The 24,524-nt window shown below is 44.2% G+C and overlaps 1 protein-coding gene across 2 annotated transcripts in view; it reads left to right on the top strand.

Annotated features, from left to right (window-relative positions):
* NGF (nerve growth factor) overlaps nt 1–24,524 on the top strand; it is a 52,918-nt gene that overhangs the window by 22,793 nt on the left and 5,601 nt on the right. For both annotated transcript variants that reach the window (XM_055312551.1, XM_055312552.1), the window contains exon 2: nt 22,355–22,478. The gene's annotated coding sequence lies outside the window, so the exon portion shown is untranslated. The remainder of the gene's footprint in view (nt 1–22,354; nt 22,479–24,524) is intronic.

The raw sequence follows: 24,524 nt of genomic DNA, 5'->3' as shown, positions 1-24,524 counted from the left end.
TCCACCATGCAGGCTCAGCCAGAGTGCACCTTTAAAAATGTACCAACTCAAGTCACTTTCCTGCTCAAAGCCTTCTACTGGCTTCCTTTTTCCTTTAGAATAAGGTGCCCTCACTAGTGTCCATAAAGTTCTAGAAAACCGGGCCATGGTTGTGTCTCAGAGCTCATCCTCTACCCTCTCCTGGGCGAGCACTCCGCCCCAGCCACAGGAGCATGTTCACTGTTCCCTGCCAAGCACGCTTCTGCCTCAGGACCTTTACACTGGCCATCCTCTCTACCTAGAATGTTCTTCCCACATTTCTTCATAGCTCTCTCCCACACTTCATGCAGGTCTCTTTATAAACATCACCTCATCAGAAAGACCTTCCCTCGACTAAACTAGCACTTGCTCGACTTAAAATTCCGAAGCCTTACCCTGCTTCATTTTTTCTAGCACTTGCCACCGACTGACATTTTCTTGGCTATTTTTTTCTTAGCTCTGTCCACCACCCCTACTAGAATTTAAGCTCTCCACGAGCAGAGAGCTCTCCCACTCTGTTCACTACTGTATCCCCATATTTGAAGCGGTGCCTTGCCACACAGTAGGTGTTCAATATATATTTGCCCCATTACTGAATCAACAGTATGCTTTCATTCTGTGTTTCTGTTTAGTTGTGTGTGTACTTGTCTTCCTACCCTGGCTAGACCAGCCTTATTTCCCTCTGTAATTCCTGTAGTTCCAAGCATGGTCACCTGCTTGGAACAGGTGCTTGTTACATGTTTGTTGAATTAAATTGAACAATTGCCAACCACGAGCCACAAATTATATGTGACTTCAGTCTAGTTCGTATCCTCTACAAGAGGCATTTTGCCGAAAGGCTTCATTAATTTTCCCGAGAGATGGTCCCAGCATTTCATTAGAACTTGGGCAACTCTGGGGGGGAAGGCACAGCACAAATGCAGCTTTGTGTGATGGGGAAAACAGGGAGGTGCAGACCAGCACAGCTCTTTACAGCGAGCTTTGTCCAGGCCCAAGCATTTAGAGCAGATCTCTGGGGAAAGCAGCAGAAGTAAGTATGACCAAAGGGGCTGATGAACCTGAGCCACGAGGGTCACAGGGTCTGTATTGGAGGGGAAGGGTAAGCCAGCCGGCCACCAAAGCACCATGCAGACAAACCTCAGTGAGTCAGACCCACCAGGATTTGTGCTCCTGTCTTACTCTGCTGCCCTCCCGCAGAAACTGGCAACTTTGTTCAGCAGCTTTGAAGTCGCGCCCGTTCGTTTGCGGTGAGGGACAGGGCCTTTCTGCAATGCCACCCTCAGGACTTATAGCCGGAGGCCCTGGAGTCGGGGAGGCTGTTTTGGGCTGAGGCCCCTTCCCAATAACCAGCGCCTTTGGAAGGCATCCAGAAACAAAAGGCAGGATTATAAGTTGGGATAGAACATGACACACTATACCAGGAATCATTTTACAAATTTATCTTAAAATCAAAGCTACTTGCAAAAACGGATTTAGCTCTGCCTCAACTGTATCCTCGGGCTCAAATGTGTAAATAGAAATAATTCACAAAATGTGTCACTATCTGCCTGTGTCTCCTGGTGGGGGCAGAATGTTACTCAGTCCTCTGGTTCACCATCAGTTTTTGTTTTTTTTTTTTCCCAACAACTTTGTCTTTTAGTAAAACTCCTTTGGGATCTGGAAGGCTTGTTTTGAAAGTTGATGAGAAAAGAAGAAACAACTATACATTTGCAAGGTATATGAAAGGGGAAAAAAGGGAAAGCTTTTAATAAGGTAAAGAAACTTAATATGCGAGGTATTTTTGCTTTTACCTTTTCAGTGGATTGGTGCCCATAAGTGATCCTTATAATTGGAAACTGTGTGAGGAAACCCACCAAAATCAAAGCAAGTGCAGATTTACAGAAAAACAAGCAGCAGCTGCTCCAGATCATCTAGGGCTCCAGGGCCAGCAATCTGCTGAGAATTTATCAAGCCCAATTGAGCAGTTCAGGGCAAAAGACATTTGAAAAATAAAAGTACAAGCCCACTGGGAATATTAAGAATAGATCCATCCAAATTTTTGAAAAATGTGCATCCAGGGCTCAAGCCGTTAAAACAAGCCAAAGCAGGACCGTGTAAACCATGGCTGCAAAGAGGCCACTTGCGAAAGCTGCTTATGGATGGTGTAAAAAATATCCCTGGTCCTCCCTTCACTTCTAGGCCTGGCTTGCAGGGACAGGGCTTCCGTTTTCCTCTCTCTAGAAAAATCTCCAAATCCTAATTTTTGAGGTTCCATTGTACTGGTTATCAAAGCACTGATCAGTTCAAGAAGCCATTTTCTTTGGTTAGACTAATTATTCTCAAAGTGATTTTTTTTTGGGGGGGGGTATATTGATCCAAATTTCTATTACCAAATCTTCAGAAAAAAAAATGTTCCCATGTTTAAGTTTGACTTCACATAAGAGAATCCTTCCAGAGATTCTCAGTGTATACCAACATATGGAACACTTCGATAAAAAAAGCTGTTTCCAACCAAACAATTCTGAAATGCTTTTGACCATGGAACCCTTGTTTGGCCAAATGTCTTTTGACATTCTCAGGGGTGGGAAACACTGGTTTAGACATTCCTGTGACTTCAATGCCAAGATCAAGGTCCACTGCTTATTGAGATCATTCATTCACTTCTTAAGTGCTTGTTAATTTAGTGGATTCTACAAGTCAAGCTCTGTCTGGACACCAGGGCACACACAATGAAGAAAGTGTGTAGGTCCCTGCACTCTGGTAGCTGTCAGTGTAATGGGAAAGATAAATGTGAACAATATCAACAATTTCTTGCGATAGTCTTCTCTGAAACCCATTGCTGCTGACAGTCTGTAAACACAATTGAGAACCCAAGTTACTCGCTAAACATTTCCTGTGCACTGGTCTTATCTCCTCACCTATATTGTTTATTATTTGAAGCAAAGTTCATACTTGATACTTGTCTAGTATTTCTGGTACTGAGCACGGAATTGGACACAGTAGACCTACTATTCAGTAAATACTAGTTGGATGATTAAAGACTAAACCAAATGAAAACAAACAAAAAAGACTAAACTAGGGCAGCCCGGATGGCTCAGTGGTTTAATGCCTGCCTTTGGCCCACAGCATGATCCTGGAGTCCCGGGATCGAGTCCCACGGCAGACTCCCTGCATGGAGCCTGCTTCTCCCTCTGCCTGTGTCTCTGCCTCTCTCTCTCTCTCTCTCTCTCTCTCTGTCTCTCAAGTATAAATAAATAAAATCTTAAAAAAAAAAGGCTAAACTAGATGATCCCTTAGTCCTTTTTAGTTTTGCAGTTTCTCAGTCTTTGTCAAGTATTGGTACAACTCTTTGCCTACGAAATTAGTGAACCATAAAAATATTAAATAATTCATGACTCTAGTTTTCCAGGAACTGTCTTAACGCCATACAAGTAACAAAATTAACGTGTGCTACTCCTCCAAATAGGCAAGCCACAGCAAACTAAAGCAATTTACCCTCTACTTATAGACATATCCTAAGTGTTAAAATTTAATGATTTGGCCTTGTAATCGAAAAACAGCCAAGTTTCTGATTTTACATATGGGAATCCCAAGACTCAAGTGAATGTTTAGCTATTCATCGTAGAATTTAATACAGATTAGGGTTAGCCACAATTGGTAACACTTGGGGAGTTGTTAATTTCTTGCTGGCAATTTCACTGTAAACTCTCCTCATAAATTTTAGATTTAAACTTGGCATTGTCATCTAGATTTTATGCACATTTATTTGATTTACATATGCTGAGTGGTTCCTAATTGTATGATCAATCAACAGACTGCACCTCGGATGCTTTAAGTATTTCAGAATTCTTCAGAACCACAGACACTTAATTTCATAAGTGAAGAAGGAAGTGAATTTAGTGGGGATAAGTTCCATTGGCTTCTATTATGATATGGCACAGCCTCTCAGTCTCAGCACATTTTGGCACAGATGATCCTTTGTTGTGGCAGGTGGTCTTTTGCACTATAGGTTGTGTAGCAGCATTCACAGGCCACCTATGAGATGCTGATAGCAACCCCCCCTCCGCCTCTGTTAGGACACCAAATATATCTCCATGCGTTGCCAAGTGCCCCCTGGTATGAGGTGGGATCAAAACCATACCTGTCTGAGAATCACTGATGATAAAAGAACCCCCCAGTGGGTTGAGTGGGTTCTAGATTTTTTTTCATTCTGTGGATTATCTGTTAGTATGTGCCCAGAGAATGGAAGCTAATGCTCACTGTGTTTTGGAACTAGGTAATTCCTTTTTCTAGCCTGTGTACCTTAGGACAAGTCTAACTTCTCGGAGTCTCAGGTTCCTGGTCTGTCTGATGAGTATAACTGAGCAGCACACCAAAAAGCCTCTGGTGTAATACCTAGCAAATGGCAGGTGTGTATTATTATTTTTTTATACACATACTTTTTTATTGCAAAACGTGGCATAATTGAGGTCTATAAAATGCATAGGTGAAAACAAATATTATATGCCCAACTGAGAAAGCCAGAACTCACATTCCTCTTAGGAACATGCTTTAGCATTTCCTTTTTTTTTTTTTGCTTTAGCATTTCCAATGGCACTATTAAATGTTAGTATCTCCCTTCCTCCTCTGGCCACTCCCCCTCCTCCTCCTCCTTTTTCTCTTTCTCTAAAGCCGAGAGAGAACACAACCAAATGATGTGCACTACAAATAGCTTTGTGGTTTGTTGCCTACTTTTTCCTTCCATAGAATAGATAATCAGGAGCTGACACTTTATCCAAACCTTATGTGAATTTCAGAAGATAGAACCACCTAAGTCAACAATAGATAATGGAACCATGAATGCAAATGAACCCTTTGTATTTATGCCCAAGAACTGCCAAATATAGGGAGTGTGTCCACGGACATCGGAACCATTCACGCATTTCTTATTCTCTGTTCAACATCATAAAACTATAACTTGAGTAAAGAAAGAGGCTGCTCACAGGTTGAGCATGTCCCCTCTACATACCTCCCCAAAGCCATAGGATAAGCCCAGTACCCTAGTCAGCCACTGCAAGAATGAAGCAGCCTGGACTGGGCACCACAAGGGAAACATAGACATGGGGGAGCATGTTTGGTATCACCCAACACCTGAGGGGTTTACAGAAAGAACATATGGAAAGGTTTATGGACTTTATGTTCATTATAAAGGCATTATAACAACATTACAAACCATTTGCAATATGGGGGAGAAGAGAAGGCGATCACCCAAAGTTCTAACACTGAATACAACTGTTTTCATTTTATGTATTTACACCCAGGCCTGGTCTGTGCACATATGATTTCCCTTGGCTGCAGTGATTTCATGCATCGTCTTCTCTAACCTGTTTTCCCCCAATTTCACACGAGATACCCAAGTGTCCCCCTTTGTTCTTATTGTCTTCACAGTTTTCTTGTTTAATGACTACAGAGAAATTCTTGAAAAAGATTTTCCACGATGTAACTAATGAACTACCCCATTACTGAAGAACATTTGGCTTCTGACTTTGCAATCTAAATAAACCATTTAGAAAAAAAAAGGCACTAAAATATAGCTTTTTCCCTTTTAGGATCACTTTCTGAAGATCAAGTCTCAAAAGTGGGACTCATAGGTAAAAATCTATGAACTTTTCTACAGTTTTCAATATAATATTGGCAAAACTTCACACCATTCTGATTGTAAAAGCGTTCAGTGGCTCACTGCAAAATATTTAGAAAATATAGGAAAGTATAAAAAATAAAACAAAAATCACACACCATCCTTCAGCTCAACCACTGATAACTTACTTGTGCTGGATTTCCTTTTAGTGGTTTTCCCTGTGTCTTCTTTAATATGTGCATCTATTTAAAATTAGTTTTATTATAGTAACAAGAGTAGACTTTCTAAAGAAGAAGTTACGTATGCTACCAGCCTCAATTAAGACAAGTAAGTCAAGTATATATCGAAGAGGTCTGAGTGTGAAGGAGGCTCAGGGGCTACCCTAATTGCTTCGGCACACCCCATCATCCACCTTCTGTTAAAGGCCATCTATCTGCCCTTCCGGCCAACAGGACCCGCTTTAGCATTGGGCATTCTTATCAGACTGAGCCTGGCTGCTCTCGTGCCGGGGCTGTGTGTGTGCAAGTCAGCGTGCAAGAGATCTGTGAAGCATCGCCAGATGGATCTTTAAAAACCCCTAAGGAAGGTTCCACGTTGGAGAATAATGTAATGCCGCCAAGAAGTCCAACCAGTGTGCTTCCCTCCAGTGTGAGAACAGATCGCTCTTCCTTTGGTTGAGCACCAGGTGAAGTAGTTGGCTTGCAGAGGGGCCGTCCCGTTTAAAACATATAAAAATCCCTGATGGCAAATCCACACACAGGCTGAGAATGCCAAGTCAGGGGGAGCCAATACTGCTGAAGAATGGTCTCCATCTCCTATGCTCAATGGGTGGAGCGATGTGAGGAACCACCCTCACTATGAAACTGTTATCCATTCTCCCTTCTTTCCTTCCTACTGCCTCCAAGGAATTCAAGGGAGGTCCTTGTATTCGTTCGAATTGCTTTTAACCGAATCCACACGGGTTCAATGCTTTTGAAAGGAGAGGCCATTCCAGTTACTCAGCCTGACTTGAACATGCCTGGCTCATGGCAGGGGATTCTATCTCAGTGGGCCGCCCGGTCCTTTCTCTGGATATCAGGAGCAACTGCATGTGGAGGTAGGCAGAACCTGCTACTCCTCCAAGGCTGTCCGTCCATCCCAGCTGTGTCTCCTGGAGCCATGGAGACCAGCTCTTGCCCCCTCCCCTGTGAGAGCCTTCCTGAATTTGTACCGTCTCTAATTCATCCAGTCATTTTTGTTCTGAGTGGTTTCCAGATGCCTCGCCTTCCTGGTTTGGCTTTTAATTCTTGCCATGGGGAAGAGAGGAGGGCTGTGGGTCTCATCTGTTCTCGGACCGCCTGAGTCCAGTAACAGGGGAGTAGCAGGGTGCAAGCACAATGAGTGAGGCACACCCCCAGGCCAGTGTCTCTGCAGTCCGAGCTCCAGCAGCCTGCATTCCAGACTTACGGATGGCACCTGGGGAAGAAGCAATGATGCAAACCAATGTGAAATCCAAGTACATCATCATTTATCTGTGTTTGGATTTGGTTTGGGGTTTTATTAATGACAGAGGATTTGATTAAACAAAGTTTACACTCTAACCAACTCCAGCTGGATCTAAGCATCAATGGGAAGCCCCAATTCCCCTGATATTGTCCTCTTGTCCTTTTCCCTCACAATTTCTCTTCCAAGTCATTTTCTCTGAATCTGATAATGGTGAGGTCATTCGATCTCATTTATTTTAAGGGCCAGTCTGGCACTCCCAGCACGGCGGCTCTGTGATGAAGGATTTTGTGTTGAAAATGTTGTGTACCCTGGGATGTGGCCCTATCCTAACCTATGGAATGAAATCACTGTGTCATCCAGCCAACGCAATGTTATCATTGGGCTTGGACTTGAACTTGGAGCTTTTCCAGCAAAAATCATATTCTAATGGGCTGTTAATTGAAACATCATCAGGATCATCTTGTAAGGTTATCAGAAGCCAGTTCAGTGAAAATCTGGGTTCTTTGGGGGGACTCGCTAATTATAAATGGCTCTGATTACCTGTTGTTTAGGCTTTTTCTCTAGGCTGAAGAGTGTGAGTCTGTTTGTGATTCAGGCAGGGATTTCCTCCACCTCAAACAGCTGAGGCTGAGACCATCTTCAGAGTATTCTATTCATCACTGTCTCTCTTCCACCGCTTACTTTCTCTGGTTCCTCTCCAGGCTACTCTCCCTCTCCTTGCTCTTGCTCCTTTGGCCTGTGGGTCTCCCTCTTCACCCTCCTTCTGCTTTGCCCACTCCCTGCCTCTCTCCATTGCTTCTTACTATGCCGCTGACCTTTGAACTGTACCAGTCCACTTATATGTCAACTTTTTCCGATAAACATGGTACAGCCCTATAAATGTATTTTCTTTTCCCTATGATTTTCTTAACTACATTCTCTTTCCTCTAGCTTACTTTATTGCAAGAATACAGTATGTGATACATGCAACATGCAAAATATGTGTTAACCCACTGTGTACGTTATTGGTAAGGAATCTGGTCAACAAAAAGCAATTAGTAGTTAAGTTCTAGGGAGATTCAAAAGTTGGTGTGGATCTTCAACTGCACGGGGGTCGGTGCCTGCAACCCCCATGTTGTTCAAAGGTGAGCTGTGGTTCCGTCTTTCTCACTCAGCTTCTTCAGTTCCCCTCGATAATGACATCAGATTTCCTAAGGGTAGGGCGAATCTCAGCTCACTTAGTTTGTCCCAGTGCCTGCAGGTGTTTGGCTGGTCTGATGCCATCTGTTCAGGACTCATCTATTCATGCCACCAGTACCCCTCAGGCTCCTAGCTGATGGGAAATAAGAAAGGCCTTTTCTCCCTCTGTCCCTGACCTGGGCCCAGACCCAGGCTGGCCCCTAATTGGAAACAGCAGGTCCAGCACCAGAGCCAGGGCCATCCTGGTGCCAGCATTATTCAGATCCCCCACCGTGCCTTGTGGGGAATGGGCCAAGCCACTTAATTCATGGCCAGTGTGTGCCCTTCTGAAGAGTCTGCCAAAATGTCACTGTCAGCCTGTAGGTGACAGCCATTGCTCACTGGTGAAGAGCCTTCCCGTGATTTGCACTTTCCTGCTCATGCTATTCTTGAGAAGCTAAAAGAAGACAGAGACCCTGTGTCCTTGAAAGAAGGTTTCTGGAGACAGTGGGCTGGTGGGCTAAAGAGACTGTCAGTCACCCCAGAGCTTCAGATGGAAACCCCCGATCTGGTGCACACATAGCAGCATGATTCCTCACAGGTAGTCTGTTTTTCATAGTGGGAGTTTCTCACTTGCCTAGGAAAAAAAAAACATTTCACCTGTTAACAATGAAAACAACCATGTCTGCCAAAAAAAAAAAAAAAAAAAAAAAACAAAACACACACACACACACACAAAAAAAAAAAAAATCAAAAAATACTGGTGGTAACTCAACTCCTCTTCTTTGCCTTTTGATTGACTTCTGTTGTATGAAATACTCACTGCTGAGAGCATGAAGCTTGGACAATTGAACCCTGATTGAGTAATTCACACAGTTCCGAGAAACAAAGTCAACAATTCACAACTGATCCACTTCTGAATGTTCATCCACCAAGGGCCCTTGATATTCGATCTCTTTGCATTTCTGTGCAGTGTTTATTACTTTCCATCCATCCCTCAAACCAAAGTCATAGCTTGGTAATTTCTTGTTTTAGAAAGTGACAAACAGAGCAGGCAGAGAAAACATTGTATATTTTGGACTAAAAAATGAAATCATTAGGGTAAGTTTCTATTTTGGGTGACTGGAATTTTACTCTGGTTCTGATTAAGCTCAACAACGATATTATATTCGATGTTTTCCTGTAAATGTATGAGATGGTTTTCTATTGCATGTCCATGAATGGAAATATTAACAGACTCCACTTGGCTCTATCATCCTCTGGCTTGGTCTTCACACCCAAAAAGCCAACCAGCAGGGAATCACATCCCAGCCTGGAGTGAGTAGTTCCTGTCCTGCCTGTGGGTTTTGTGCATGGTCTCATAATTAAGAGTAAATCATATCCAGAAAATGTATGAAAGTAAGTGGAATAGCTACATTCCAATGCCTATAAATTAGGAAGAAACAACTACACATCCTAAGCATGTAGCTTCTGTGCCTACATTTTTTAAAAGAGTTATTTGTTGTATTTTGAGAGAGAGTGCAGGAGTAAGGGCAGAGGAGGAGGGAAAGAGAATCTGAAGAAGACTCTGCACTCAGCGCAGAGCTCAATGGAGGATGTGATGTCACGACCCTAAGATCATGACCTGATCTGAAACCAAGAGTCGGATGCTTAACCAAATGTGCCACTCAAATGCCCTGTGCCTACACTGCTGTCAGAATAGTGGGTTTTCCCAGAGTCAATTTCTTGGTGATTAGAGTTTTTCAGTGTGGAGGAAGTATGCTCTATGGGTTCCCTCGAGGTTGTAAACAAGGAGAGCCTCCTGACAGACAAGTGGAGAAGTCAAGATATTTTATAATGAGAAAATTATAGATATCAGCACTAGATTTTTAAAAGCAGTTAGGTAAATTTGAGAATGAAAAAAAAAAAAAAGCGTGAGAAGTAATAGAATAGCTACATTCCACCTATCACCCATGTCACAGAAGCAGAAACCGACCCTTAATATAAAACCCAGAGGATGAAGCTCTTGCTCCTTTGAATGGTCAGATTTGTGAGCAATCTCACAGAGTAGGTATGGAGGAGGGTACCACAGAGCAAGAGGCTTGGGCTCTTATCTATCACACCATTCACTAAGCAGTGTCACCTTGCGCTTCTCCGCCTCATGCTGAGTTGAAGTTATCTGTAAAATGGGGATAATACTGATCTCAGAGATCTTTAATAAATATTTAAAAGATAATATATGGAAGTTCCTTAGTAGAGTGTCTGGCACATAATACACAATAAATGTTCCGTATTATTAGTGGTAATAGGTGTGTTCACTTCTAATCCACAGTTTAATACATCATATTACATTACATTTAATTTTACACCTAACATATAGGTAATTCTATCTTTATTAACATCTCTCAGACAGCCTAAGGGAGAGACCTAAGGGGAATCTTTGAGATATTTCTATACCACCCCTACCTTTTCTCCCACCAAGCCCAAACTCCAATCTCCGCTGTTGGTGTACTCACCCTTGTGGCTGAGAAAGAAGCATGCCAGAGGGTTAGCCAAGCAGCTAACAGCTAGCAGGCCCCTTCTCCTGCTGGCATGGAAGGCAGGGAGAGAGCCATACTCAGGGAATTCTCTTCTTACAAGTGGGAGTCAATCACTGCTATGGAATCAGATTAGTCAGAGGAGTACCTCCTTCTGGAGATTGATGAGAGGGGTCGGGGAGAGCTTTCTCTCCCAACAGAGGCCTAAACACAAAGTCTAATTGTCTTCAGACATGAAGAAATAGAAAGCCCTACCTGGCAAATAATTGTACAGTTATCCTTAATACCTTGCATGAGGCAAATGGAAGAACCTGCCTCATTTTGGAGAACCAAGATACCTAATTCCTTGTTTACCTTTGTGAATTTGTGTGTATCTGTATATAATGTCCTTGGGGCAATCATAGATATTTCTCTTTTGAGATGATTTCATCAAGGTCTAAACTGAATAATATTGTTGTCTACATTATTGGAAATACAAAGATAACAGCAAAGACAAGACAAACAACAAAATCTCAGGAGAAAGAAGCGGGGGGAAAAGCAGCTTCCCAAATAGGTGCTGGGAAATGTATAATGGAATAGACAGGAAAGCAGAAATACGATTTCTAGACCCAGCTCTATTCACCACTCCACTGGAAGTTATATAGACCTAAACAATTCAGTTAGCTACTCTGGAGAGAATAAATGACCCCCAGGCGTGGCTCTCTTCTGGTTCTGCTGATTCTATTGACAACATAAAGGGAGCTCTTGGGGAACACTGGCCAGACTTCCCTGGCTCCAGAAAATTCTTTAAGACTTTGATGGTGGTGGGCAGCCCCGGTGGCTCAGCGGTTTAAGCGCCACCTTCAGTCCAGGGTGTGATCCTGGAGACCCAGGATCAAGTCCCACATCAGGCTCCCTGCATGGAGTCTGCTTCTCCCTCTGCCTGTCTCTGCCTCTCTCTGTGTGTGTGTGTCTCTCTCATGAATAAATAAATAAAATCTTAAAAAAAAAAAGACTTTGATGGTGGTGGTGGTGGTGAGGAAGTGGTGGCAACGTTGATGGAGGCAGCAATGGTGGAGGAGGTGGTGATCATGGTGATGGAGGAGGCAGTGGTCATGGTGGTGGTGGTGGTGGTAGAGGTGGAGACAGTGGTAGAGTGGGTTGGAGAGAACTCTGCTGTGCTCCATGGGTCTGACTAAAAGATATGACTGGAACAGGGACACCTGAGTGGCTCAGTGGTTGAGCGTCTGCCTTTGGCTCAGAGCATGATCTCGGGGTCCTGGGATCGAGTCCCACATCAGGTTCCCTGCATGGAGCCTGCTTCTCCCTCTGCCTGTGTCTCTGCCTCTGTGTGTGTGTGTGTGTGTCCCATGAATAAATAAGTAAAATTATTTTTTAAAAATAAAAGATATGACTGAATAAATAAGTAAAATTATTTTTTAAAAATAAAAGATATGACTGGAACATTGTAATGGGTTTGAGAAATGGGCAGAGAAGTGGGCAATTAGGCAGTAGGACTTAATGGGCACAAGGGCAAGGGTTTCCTGCCTGTAACTGTCACCTTTCAAGGTGCCTTTCAAGATGATTCCTCTCTCAGGGACGACGCAAGCAAAACAGAAGTGCTTAGGCAGATAGATACACACTGTTCTACTGCTTGTGAATTTGGGGGGCTTTGTTTGTTAGAAATTTTTATTTATTTTTTATTTTTTTTGTTAGAAATTTTTAAATTTTTACCTTAAAACCTAGTTTGAGTCTGTATTTTGGGAATATGGAGATGAGTTCTGTGGAGAGAAGGAAACGCTGAAGCAGTTAAATAGAAAGCTGGGACTGCAGGTGGACACCATGCAGGCAGAGAGGAGAGCCTTCTCGCCCAGAGCAGACCAGTCTGGCTCAAGCAGAGTTTAAAAACAACTGGGATCAATGCATGATTCCACAAGCTGGGAGGCTCCCAGGGACAGAGGTGAGAGCTGGAGCCAGGCCTGGTGGCTGGCACCCAGAAAGAGCTAGGACAACCAGTCTTGTGCCCCCTCTCAGAGGACAAAGGGCGACACCCTAGACTGGACACGGCAGATGAGTCCCTGAAGGCCTGAGAGGTACAGCTCCCTGCACAGAGGCCTCATGCCAGGAACCTGGTGGAATCACAGAGAAAGGAGCGAAGGACCAACAAATGGTTTTCATTATCGTCACACAGCCTCCACCCTCGTCCTGTATGTGTGTGCTCTGGTTTTTTTCTTCTTTTTCTTTTTTTCATTTTTTCTCCAGTTGTAACTAAATAATGAGGTGACTGCCATCCCACTGGATTGTGCAATAGAACCAGTGGCTGGGTTGGAGCATAGCTTTCTCCAAATAAATTCTGGACAAGACAAGTGAATGGGCTGGAAATAATACAACACCTGCGTATGCTTTTTAGTGCTGGTAGTGGAGGCGTGATGAGGGTCTATGGAGAATGAAGAGACTTCCTCAGCAGTTCAACTGTCAGCCCACCAATGGGGCATTGTCCTTCTGTGATGAAACTTCACCAAAATGAAAGGGGGCTTACCCAGTTTTCCAGGAATATAAATTGGGACCACTTGTTATTTCCTGATGTAATAGGAAAAAAATGATTTACTTTGAATACACTGGCGTGGCTAGGGGAAGAATTATTTTCAATTCCATTCAATAAACATTCGTTAAGTGCCCACTCTGGGACAGCCCATAGTTAGAAAAACACCAAGACCCCAAGAAGTCAGCAGTCACGCGGATGCCTGAATTTGTCCCAAATCTCCTGGATCCCTGGACATGAATTTGACCAGGAGGATGCCTCTGTGTTGTATTCCCCTTGTGACTCACTTTCCTTGTAAGGCAGTGATTACCCTAAGCAAAGATGCTACCAATTCTACAGGGCCTGGCATGTCTTCATCATGGCCAAAGAGCACCATGATCCCCAAACTGTAGTCAACTGGAGCAGCTTCCTCCCTCTGACTGCCCTGTGGCTAAAGAAAATGGATCATTCCAAAAACAAATGTTTCAGTTCGTTACTCAGCTTTTTTGTTGGGAAATGATTGCAGATAATCATCTTGCAGCTGCAGATGGAGCATTCTACACTTGCTCAGACGGTACCACTGAGCATGTGCATGGCCAGCCATCCCAACCCAGACTGGGACAAACAGCAGGATCCTTCTTGCCAGAGAGACAGCCCAAGTGGGGCACAAGACGGGTATGAGACATGGCTTTCAGTTCTGTACCCAGCCTGTTAGTAACTCACTGCCTGATTCTAGCTGGATGTCTTTGATGATGCTCATTAGGATAGTTGATATATATGTAACACCAACTAGGTACTAGACACCAAGCTAAATGCTTCTTCTATTTAATCCTCTCAATAAGCCACTGGGGAGAATAGAATTATTGTGATTTCTAAGAGGAGGCACTGAGGCACACAGAGGGTAAGGCACTTGCTAAAGATCCCACGGCTGGTAAGTGGCAGGGCTCAAATGCAACGAACTCCAGGCCTGTGGACATCAGTTGGCCAGTTTGTCAGGGGAAGTACCTGGACTGCAGAATGCTGGCGGCCTTTTCTTTACAGCTCTCATATTCTATCCTCATGTAAAATAACAACTGAGATTCTGAAGTAAATTAGTTTATTGTTCTTCAGATCTTAAACATCCAAACTTCCCTCTTTAGAAACAGCAGGAGGTATAGTGTCTGTGTGTGTGTGTGTGTGTGTGTGTGTGCACGATCGTGCATGTGTGCACTTGTGTGGTGATCAAGTGGGTGAAGCTGTTTGCCCTCATTTTTGGAACTTCTGATTACCCAGAGTGTTCTGGGTCCCCGAAGACAGATGCGTGCTGTGGGTCTCTTGTTAGCTCTGGACTGAATTTCACCAGTGCAGAGTTTTTCTTTTGTTCATGATGTCATGGTCAAATAAAACCTAAAAGAAGAAACACTAGAAGATGGGGAATGTTCTGAAATATAATTATATGAGAATCAAGTGACTTTAGAAGGGACAGCAGGTTTTCATCTCCCCTGACCTTTTTCCTAAGATAATGAAAGAGCTAGATGAAACTCCTTCAAATAAACTGAAAAATGCCCATCAAATAGCCCCTCATTATAGTTAACCACCCCAGGGACGTTACAACATCCACCATCAGGGATATATGTTACTGTGCGGGAAGAGCCCATTTGGGACTGGGATAGTTAAAGCCATACACAGGAAGTAGCTAAAACAGCTCAAAGCCCCCTGACAAACACACACATGGAAATAAATTCTTCATTTCCAGCTCTTATCTTAGCCTCGGGCTCCCGAGGATCTGCATGTGCTGCATGCCTGGGCAAAGCTGGGCTGAGTTATCTCTTTCTTGCCTTGAGTCAGATTTTCTGGGTGTGAAGTCAGCAGACAAGCCAGGAAATGTCAGTGTAAAAGAGTGAGGGAGCTGGAGACACGGTGGCAGCTGTCACTCCAGAGTGGTGGTGGTGTGGTGTGGGAATATGTCCGACTCATCTTTGAGGCTCAGTTTCCCCTTGTGATGTGTTTGGTGCTGGCTGCTGTGATCCAGTTTCCATGGATTCGAGGTGGTTGAGGTGCGGCAGTTTTTGCAGAGACCAAAGTCCAGCTGCTCAAACAGAAATGGCCCTGACTTATGGACAGATGAGTCTCATGGACAAGTGAATGTGTCCCATGGACAAGTATGAATGTCTCACAGACAAGTGTGGGTGTCTCACAGACAAGTGAGTGTGCCTCAGGGATGAGGGAATGTGTCTTACAGACAAGTGTGGGTGTCTCAGGTACAAGTGTGGATATCTCAGGGACATGTGGGTGTCTCAGGGACAAGTGACTATGTCTCACAAACAAGTGTGCGTGTCTCACGGACAAGTGAGTGTGTCACAGATAAGTGTGTCTCACCGACAAGTGGGTGTGTCTCAGGGATAAGAGAATGTGTTTCACAACAAGTGAGTGTGTCTCACAAATAAGTGTGGGTGTCTCACGGACAAGTGTGAGTGTCTCATGGACAAGTGTGTATGTCTCACAGATAAGTGTGGGTGTCTCACAAACAAGTGAGTGTGCCTCAGGGATGAGTGAGTTTATCTCATGGACAAGTGAGTGTGACTGACGGATAAGTGAGTGTGCCTCACAGGGATCCTTACATTCAAGTCCCACAGCTTGTTCTGTATCCCTCACCAACTGCAAGATGGCCTGCCTGTCTTTTTCAAAGCCCTAGAACACTATGTGTCTGTTGGGCCAGGATTTTTCTTGGTCTGTCTCGGGACTATAGATCTTTAGCTTGTCTTTATTTCTGAAGTTACATCTGAATTGCATTATAGACTTATGTGCTGTAATGTTGCTTGACCTATTGCTTGGAAAACATACCACACACTGAGAGGAAAAGGCTAGCTCAAGAGGAGCTGAGGACATTTAATCCTATAAAGCAAGTAGAAGGAAGGCCTTGGATCCGAGTTAGCATTCATCGGCAGTGTTTTGTTTTCATTCATGCATTCCTTCCCAGGTGGTCACCCGAGGTCTGCAGCAGGTTAGAGACCTCACTAGGGGCTGGTATTATTGAAAGCAACCTTTGACTCCAACCATCCTGAGAGTCCTTTCTCCCCAGTACTCTGTCTGCTTTTAGTCCCAAGCATGGGAACAGCAGGCAGGAAAAGGCCAAAAACAGGACTGAAATGGATCTTTTCCTTGTGGTTTAAGGATCAGCCAGTTGGAACCAAGGAGATGTTTTCTTAGGGTTACAGAGAAGTTTGTAAAACGATTGGATTGGTTTTGGCACCAATGTGTAGATTATAGATATGTCATTAGTATTACTAGGCAGAGGGGCTACAGGGCGAGGACTGTTACTTAGCAGTACAATCTTGACGAAGTCCACTGCCCTCAGCTCTGTAATGGCAGGCTGCCGTATGTCTAGATGTCTTATCTCCCACCACCACGTTGGTGTCGTGATTACCCACGCTATGAAAACCTCTCTGCGGTGCTGGCATTGCACAGCTCGTGAATCCAGTCAGGTAAATACCATGAAGATTGTGGCCAGCCACACACACCAAGAGGGCCGTGCACATTCATAGCAAATGCTCCTTGATTCAGAGGCTCAAGGTCAGCCAACCTTGGTGGTTTCTTCCTGAAGCGGCCTGACTCTCTGGAGAAATGCTAGGGTTTTGTAATTTACCTCAGAATCTTCCAAAGAGCCAGAGGACCATTTATCGTTCAGGGAAATGTGGCAGGGTGCTGTAGAATTGTGAGCACTGAAACGCTCATTCAAAAAGAATAGTGGTTTCGCTGAACCTTTATGTCTGCCTAAGTCCTTGGTGCCAGATGCACTATTTTCCTATTGGACTTGCCAAAACCACCAAATAGTTAAAACACATCAAATCATGTCTAAATGGCCAAAATTGAATTCCGCACCCCCCTGCCCCCGCCGCTAAAGAGCTCCTAGTCAGCAAACCTCATGGTTGTATTACATACTACAAAATTTCTGATTAAGCTAAATATTAGGAAAATAGACTTATGACACAAAAGTCTTCAAATTCCCTTTTTTTGCATTCAGACTCAGAGTAAGAACTACCAGAGAAAGGAGGGAATCAAGGGAGAATGGTCACAGCAATGAAAATCACAAGAGTACCAATAATTATTATTATACCCTCAACTACACGTTCTTAATGCCCAACATCCCCAGTGAATTTTCCCAGCACAGAACTCTGACAGGTGGAAGCTAGGAGAAAGGAAGCCACAATTCATGCCAGCTGCTCTGGTATCTTTGAAGTGGCTTAAGCTGCTCTTGGGGACTAGCCATTGCTTCCGAGCACATGTGAGGAATGGTCCAAAAGGTCTTTTTGGTCAAGCATCCCCAAATCTTTGGTATTAAAGTTGCCAGCAAATAATCCTTGGGCTTAATAATAAGCTAACCATAGCTCCAACCACCAAACATTTTAAGTGGCATGCAAGGAGTAAAAAGAAAGCCTTCCAATTCATGAACATCAATTATATATAGATAGTTGGCAGAGTGAAGCACCTAGAAGCTGTATTCTTGTTTGCCTAAATGTGACCACATCTGCACTTTACATTTTCTGAGGTATATTAATTTCTTAATAATTTCTCTTAATTGCTAGCTCATCAAAGCCAGTGTCAAGCTTCCTGTTCACCCTGTACAGCAGTTGTTCTCAGCCCTGGATTTTTCCTTGGGATTACCTCAGGAGCTTTACAAAATGCTGATTCCCAGGCAGCACTCCAGAACAGTTAAGCTGGAATCTTTGGAGGTGGGACAGGAGTTTGCAAAGCTCCGCAGTTGATTCCAGTGATCAGCCAGGGTGGAGAGCCATTGCTGTAGAGGATTCAGAGGGAGGATGCAGCGGAAAGGGGAAACTAGGAGGTAGATGAAATCTTCCACAAAGTTCAAGCATGAAGGGCTTTGCAGGATGCTGATTGATAGTTAGCAGGTTGCATTTGTACAGCTGATGCCCGTCACTTCCTAATAACTCTCTAGCAGAGGCTCAGTTTCCTCAAACTGTATATTAATTGGATTTTCAACAATTTGCTATTCATCTAAGCTTCTTGATTGAAATTGACCAAAATATCATTGAGACCTTGAGAAAGCGAAGGGGACACTGAGGCAAGCAGCAACAGAGAGATATTCAAAGAGGCTTAAACTCAAGGAGTCCTTGACTTGAGGCTGTTGGTCTGGGGTTCTGGAGTCATCGTCTAGACATAAGATGGACTATAATATTGAAAGTTCCAATCAGGCAGGTAGTTTAGAGGAGTAGACTGACTCTGGGTTGATCCTATCACTTGACCCTCGGTCCCTCATCCCATGGAGAGATCACAGGTGAAGGGGAGCCAGAGGGGATCCTCTAAAACAGTAATTCTCAAGCATAAGTGTGCACAGAATCACCCGAGGGATTGTTAAAGCACAGTTGATGGGGTCTCACTCAGCATTGCTAGGTCTATGGTGGAATCTAAGCATTTACATTTCTAGTAAGTTCTGAGATATTGCTGCTGCTACTACTACCACACTTTGAGAATCACTGCCTTAAACAGGAGACCTTGGGCAGACTAGGCTTGTCCTGGTCTAGAAAAGGTACACCAGACTTCAAGAGTATTCCATCATGCCCTGAAAGAAGGAATAGAACATGGGTCTGCAATGAGCTTGGCCTTATTTTCATGTACTTGTAAAAGGGTGAGAGCCATCTGACTAAGTGATTACCTCATGAGGACAGACAGGGTTTTTAAATAGATAGGCATTTGGGTTGCTTGTCCCTCATATCTTTGCATTAGAAATTGGTAATAATTAAATCAGATTTAATTTTAGAGCCTCAACCTTCACTAGCATAAGACTAAACACAATGACAGCAGCATCTATGAAAATCATTTAGCATTTCAATATTCTGGACAGGGAACTGTTTTCTCCAGCAGCAATCTATACCTATACTGAACAAGAGAAGGTCAAAGTCATAGGAGATGCTAGACAGGATCTCAAATATAGCACTCATGCATCTAGATTGGCAAATGACCCTGGTACACCAAGTTGGCTTGACCCAGATTGCATCTATAGGACTAGGGAGCTATTTGTGATAGGTCTAGAGCAAATCTTCAAGAAGGCAGTTCTGCCTAGAAGTTATGGGATTTTTCTTTTTTGAGGTAGACCTTCTCTCTCTTATCATCTTAAACAGGAAGCCATCCTGACTTGTAATGGAATATCCAGAATATTTCTAGAGAAATTCACTGATTATTCCATAGATGGCCCAAGAACTTTTATGTCGCACAGGAAATAACAGTCAGTGGGCAGGCCACTGCAGTGAGCTCTGCAAACTCATGAGCACCTACTGCTGTATAAGACTTATCACTGTTCCTTTCACCCTTCCCCACAAGTCCCCTTCTTAGCTGTGTTGAACCTCTAGCCAATTCTTGAACTCTGGGGCACTGCAATGCCTTCCCTTCTTCACTGATGAACTTCTATTCATCCTTAAGAACTCTGCTCAGATGTTACTTCCTCCATGAACCTATATCTCTGGTTAATCTGGCCAGATAAAACTGGTTCCTCCTTCCACTAGGTTTCCATATCAAGTCAAATATACATCCTACTTATCATGCTGTGCTTTAAATGTGTGTTCATATGTTTGCCTTTCCTTACCTCTAGATTATTTGCTCTTGGAAGTGAAATATTATGTTATATTCTTCCTCGTGTCCTCACATAGTGGCTGGCACAAGGTCTGCAAGTTTTACTCTTTAATTAAGGAAAAAATTAATTCTAGTCTTTGGGTGAGAGAAAGCATTACTTAAGAATCCAGTAGGGAGGGCAGCCCCGGTGGCTCAGTGGTTTAGTGCTGCCTTCAGTCCAGGGTGTGATCCTGGAGACCTGGGATCAAGTCCCACATTGGGCTCCCTGCATGGAGCCTGCTTCTCCCTCTGCCTGTGTCTCTGCCTATCTCTCTCTCTCTCTCTCTCTCTCTCTCTCTCTCTGTGTGTGTGTGTGTGTGTCTATCATGAATAAATAAATAAAATCTTTTTTAAAAAGAATCCAGTAGGGATACAGGCTGAAAAATATGAATTGACCTTGTAGAATAACAGATGATCAGAGCTGGAGACCTTAGCTATATCATCATAGCAGTTCCTTATCCTGTGGAGGAGGAAGCTCAGAGATGCTTAAAGATACTAAGTGATTTACTAAGAAACAGAGTGAATTGGACCAGGACCCAGCTCTGTGAGTTCCAGTCTAATGGTCAATCAGTCTTGGCCAAATACCCAGATGAAGAATTTGTGGACTGGATCCAGACCTTCTTTCCCGGAAGCAATGGAATCAGGCCCCACAATGTCCACCTATTACTCTGGGGACATGCCATCTTCCCTCTCCATTGCTAAACCCAACCCTGAGAAAGCATGACAGCGTACTCTGCCACAGAATCTAACATTTTTAAAGGGTGTTTAGGTAAATTTCCATCTCTAGACTTGAACTCCAACTGATTATTGGAAGGTTTCTCTGGTACTTCTAGAAGGTCTTTCTGGTACAGAAAGGATATTTTTGAGCAGAGTGGGTAAGGAAAAGGAAGGGAAACATCCTAGTCCTTAATTTTATGATTTCTAGCAGCAGGAAAAACACTCCACATGCTCTTTATACTTCCCTGTTCTCTACCTCCTCTAAGTGATTAGAGACTTGGTGGCTTCATTGGAAAAGATGAAGATCTTCATTGTATAAGATGAGAGAGGGTTGAAGGAAGGTAAGTGCTGGGGGTCCACAGTGGAAAAAAACATGATAAAAAAAAAAACCACGCTAGGGAAAGGGGTTTTTGTAATTGGAAAGAGAATATAAACAGGAAGGATACAGATATCATTCTAGAAGTTTTGGGGGTTGTGGGGGACTCAATCCTACAACAAGTTCTACAATAGATGTAATGGTTCTTTCATTCATTAAAAATGTCATGTCATTCTCCTGCTTAAAGTCTTCCACTCCCTTCCCATTACCCTTATGATAAAACCATAGCTCTGGCTATGTCCTTGCAGACCTGGTTTCTTCTACCTCCCATTTTACTTCCCTACATGTTCAGCAACCTTGACTTATTTCTATCTCAGGGCCTTTGCACTTGCTATTCCTTTTGCCTAGAAAATTCTCTCCCTCATTCCTTTTCATCCTACAGATCTCAACCCGAAGACCACTTCCTCCAAGAACTCTTCACTTGGCAGCCTGTCTATAGGATCCCTTTACTACACTCTGCAGTCACCCTCTATCAGCATACTTTGTTTTTTCCTCCATGACATGTAAAGAATCAGAAGATATGTTGTTTATTTACATAAGACTATAAGCTCCATAAGAGGAAAGACCTTGTCTGCCTTATTCACTGCTGGGTCCCCAGCACCTACCTAGATCAGGTACTTAACACATAGTAGGTGCTCAGGATATATTTGTTGAATGAATGAAGGAAGCACATACATATATGAGGTTTATAGAAGTGAGAAAAGAATAGAAACCTTCCATTGCTTCTAGGAACTACAACCTAAACTTTGAATAGTATTTTTCCCTCATTATATCATCTAGATATCTTCTGATTGATAAAAGTTGACTTTTGGCTGTGATTCCCTGAGAGTCACAATTCTAACTCAATTCTATCAGAGGTTTCTGTTATCTATCATGTAGTCAGGTTGTCCTATTTACCACCATAACTCATCTGGATTTTTATCAAAGTATCAGCTTGTTCTCAATTGTCAGGATGTTTTCTTCTGTATAATTTATCTTCAGTTAGGCTGGGCCAAAGTTGGATCTACCACATCTCTGTTTGTGCAATGTACAGAATAATTTCCATTTTGGTGCTGAGTTAGGGGTCTGCTGGAGCAGGACTCTGGGGTGGGATTGGGAGCTCCTCACTGGGACCCATGGACTGCATCCGGGCAGAAACCGAGGGTTTTGGCACAAGAATGGGAGACAGGTGCCACCATAGGTCTGCGCAAGGTCACCTGGCAATTTCAGAAGCTAGACTCTAAGCCCTTCCTGGGTTCTGATGCTGGTAAAGTCCCAGAACTCAGGGAATAGGGTTTGTCCTATTGGCACATCCCTCCCCTCCTGCCTAGGGTACAGTTATCCATCTGCTAGAGAATATGGTGAAGTGCCCATCTAATGCTAGCTCTCTCCTTCCACAGAGTCCTGGCCCATGGTCGTGCAGTCTAGGGGGCTGGATGGCATGCTGGACCCAAGCTCAGCTCAGCGTCTGGGCCCAATAACGGCTTTTCCAAGGGAGCAGCTTTCTGTCCTGACCACATCAAGGTAAGCACGTGAGGGGCTTTGGCCTCGCCAAGGCTCTTGGCTCTGGAGCATCCCAGGAGAGCTGGAAATGAGCCCCAGGGCTGAAGAAGGGGCGTCCCATCTAACTGCTAATCATCAGAGACCTGGGGTGGGTCCCAGCAATACGGCTCTCCCTCGTCCAACTGGAAGAGAAAGTCCCCCATGTTCTCTGCTGGCCCCACAGCTTCCAGGGACATGTTAAGAGTCTGAGCTGCCCACCTCTGAAGTAACAGAACACAGGATAACGTTTCCCTTGAATAGACAGACAGAGCATCAGTCAGACCCTCCACACAGCTCCTGGTCTCTCTGAGCAGGCAACCTTGTGAGATGAAACGTCCCTGATCACTCTCATGCCCTTGTCTGTGGAGTAGAAGGCAGGGAGAACTCCAGATCAGGGGATGGAGGCCAGCTTTGAGTGCCACTTCCACCAGGTGTGTGCCCACGTCGGATTCCTCACTCTTACTGCCTCTATGTTTCCTCCTCTGTGCAACGGGAATAATAAGGCCTCCTCCCAAGTTTGATGATTAATGAGATACTTATGCCCGATAAAGGATGATGATAATTACAATCTCACCTCATTCATTTTAAGACGTATGTCTAAGAATACAGACCAGTAGCTTCTGTTCCCAGTAAAGCCACGGGTGCTGTACGCGCTCGTGCTCTCTGGCTGCATATTTCAATCATGGGCACTTTAAGTGTTTTTGGACCAAATCTACCTGATGCCCAGAAACCTGAAAAAACAAATATGAAGATCATCAAATGTCCAGGCGTTCCCCAGTGTCAAGATGTGTGGCATGAGGAAGGTAAAACTTATCATCTGTTGAGTGGACTTTTCATTTTGATGTTGGTAACCAGTAAGTGCGGCCTTGGTGCGCTGTCCTCTGGAAGGTGCTAAGGCTGAGCAATGCCAAGCACCCACGTGCAGAGCCTGCCACTCACTAGCTGCAGAACCTTAGGTCACTCACAGCCCAACATCCATGTATCTCCTCTGTCAAGTTTAAGGATTGGACCAGATCACTGGTTCTCAAAATGCAGTCCCTGGCCCAGCAGCATCAGTATTACTGGGGAGTTTGTGAGAAACGTAGATTTAGGGGCCCCACTCTGGATCTACTAAGTCAGAGATTCTGGGAGTGGGGCTCAGCAATCTGCAGTTTAGCAGAACCTCCAGGTGATTCTGATGCCCTGAACCCCTGGACTTGATAATCTCTGGTGTCCCTTCCACTCCCCAGGAGATGCCAGGAGAAACGCTCACTGGGTTCTATCCTGGCAATGTTTTTCTCTGTTGTGGCCCCAGGGGTACCTCCCTGAGGGAGCTGAGGAGCCACAGAATGCCTCTCACACTCCACAAGGGCCTGACAACTGGGGGTGTCCCAGCCTTTACAACTGAAGACAGCAGCAGGTGTACTTTTCAAGCAAGGCCAAGGGGACATTGAAAATGACCCTTGGCCCACTCTCATGGAGGAGATGGAGCAGGAGGAGGAAGAGGAAGAGGCTGGATTTCCTCAGCCATGGGAACCTCGTCTCACTAACACTAGTGACTCCAATTCACTGGCCAATCCTTGGCCCCAGAATCACTAACAGCTCTAGGCACCACCCCTCTGAGACAGTGAACCTCCCCAGGCATGATCTTCAGGTGCCATCAGCCCTCCTCACCACAAGAATGTGGGATCGTTCAGGAACTTTCTGTTATTATTGGGGCTAGGAACCACTGGAAACCCACAGAATGTACCACTGGCCCAGGACAGGGCACTCACAGAAGCCCTGGATAAAAGGCACCGCGCCCCCCACACACACTCTTCATCATTGATTCTCCATTCAGACTAGGAAATGGAACAAACACAGAACATTCAGCAGTGACACAGACACGTTCCCACGTGTGAGCCCCTAATGGCATCATCCTCGGCTGATCATTCAGCTCACAGGGCTCTGCTTAGTGAAGCCCTGGCAAGGACTGTCATGTCTTAAGGAGAAAGGCTTCAAAGGCTGTTTTTAAAAATAGATAAATAAAACTCACTCCCTGGTTCACAT

The sequence above is a fragment of the Nyctereutes procyonoides genome, unplaced genomic scaffold (assembly GCF_905146905.1).
Source record: "Nyctereutes procyonoides isolate TBG_1078 unplaced genomic scaffold, NYPRO_anot_genome, whole genome shotgun sequence".
Classification (NCBI taxonomy): domain Eukaryota; kingdom Metazoa; phylum Chordata; class Mammalia; order Carnivora; family Canidae; genus Nyctereutes; species Nyctereutes procyonoides.
Note: the sequence above shows the minus strand (reverse complement) of the source record. Positions and strands in the feature narration are given on the sequence as shown.